Source organism: Buceros rhinoceros, unplaced genomic scaffold (assembly GCF_000710305.1).
Source record: "Buceros rhinoceros silvestris isolate BGI_N320 unplaced genomic scaffold, ASM71030v1 scaffold8112, whole genome shotgun sequence".
In the NCBI taxonomy this organism is placed as follows: Eukaryota; Metazoa; Chordata; class Aves; order Bucerotiformes; family Bucerotidae; genus Buceros; species Buceros rhinoceros.
Window position 1 is genome coordinate 2,207 of NW_010398239.1, and position 1,332 is coordinate 3,538.

Consider the following 1,332-nt stretch of genomic DNA (forward strand, 5'->3'; position numbering starts at 1 on the left):
ACGTGAGCAGCCGGGGCGGGAGCTGAGCAGCGGTGGCAGGGCCAGCCAGCAGCGCCTTCCCATCACGTCTGCACCCTGGGGGACACTACCCAGGGACTGAGCTTGGCCCTGTGTGCTCGGCAGAGCGGTAGTGGGGTTGGGGTAAACCCTAGACAGCGACTTGGTGATGCTGATGGCTGCCCTGGCTTTGCAGAGCAAGCTGCCCCGAAAGGGCTGGTTGTCTCTTAAACTCATCCATGCCCCGGGCACAGCGAGAGCCAAGTCCCCAGCACCGAGGTGGGGGTGTCAGTGAGTGCCCCAGGCACGGGGCTGTGTCCTGGCTGGAGGGCCAGCAGCCGTGTGGAAAGACGGAGCTAGAAAACGCAGCAGGACAAGGGAATGACCCACATCACTCATCTCCCCGGGGTGTGCGTGCTCCAGGGGAGGGCTGGCCCCAGCCCCACGCTGCTAGGGCAGGATGAGTTTTCCTGAGCCAGCCCGGACCTCACTCACCTCACCAGCCCCCTCCCAGGAACTGCTCTCAGGCCCTTGTAAGGTGAGTGCATCTCCCCAGCACCCCAGCGAGAGAGGGGAGAGCTGGCGGCTGGGTGGGGTGCTGCCTCCTGCCACCAGCAAGGGCAAGTCCCAGCTCCCCAGCAGCTCCCCAGGCCTGGGCTGCTCCTCGAATCAGCTCTGGAGACTGATTCCCAGGCTAAAGAAATGGCCAGTCACCGCCTGAGTGTGTTTACCCAGGAGGAGTTGGCTGAACAAGCACGTTCGGTGTTTGCCAGCAGGGCCCGTGCGGTGCCTCCCCCGGCACGATCTGCGCCGCTTCCAGCACAGCAGAGTCCCGACCATCTGTGCCGCCTGGGCTCTCCCCATCCCGGGCGGAACCGTGCTGCCAGACCAGCGTGCGCCCCGCCGGAGGGAATATCCCGGGACCCCCCACCCCTGGTTTGCACCAAAGCAGCATCTTTGCTCACATCGCACTGCGGAGCACCTGGAATCCCGGAGAGAGCTGGGATTCAGCTCGGTCCCTGGGACAGCACCCCAGGGTGCTCCACACCCCGCGAGGCGGGGGAGGAGGTGCCTGCAGAGCGGGGGTCATTTGGAGACCCCTGCACAAAATCAGCCCCGTTTCTTACACCAATGAGAGCCTGTGTCTCCAGACCAGCGAGAGAAGTGGGTGGAACGCTCCTGCTGATGAGCTGGGGACGCCAGGGAGGTTGGGCACCCAGGGGGCTGAGCGCCAGCACCTCCTGGGGAGGCTGCTGCCACCAAAGCCCCAAAACCTCCCTCGGGCCAAAGCAGAGGCACCTGAGCCAGCCCTGGAGCTGTACTGGGAGACCACAC

The 1,332-nt window shown here is 65.1% G+C and overlaps 1 protein-coding gene across 1 annotated transcript in view; it reads right to left on the bottom strand.

The window, feature by feature from the left end:
• The window catches only part of ASPHD2 (aspartate beta-hydroxylase domain containing 2), a gene marked incomplete at its 3' end in the record, with an annotated part of 3,754 nt that overhangs the window by 1,300 nt on the left and 1,122 nt on the right, over positions 1-1,332 (bottom strand). The window lies entirely within an intron of this gene.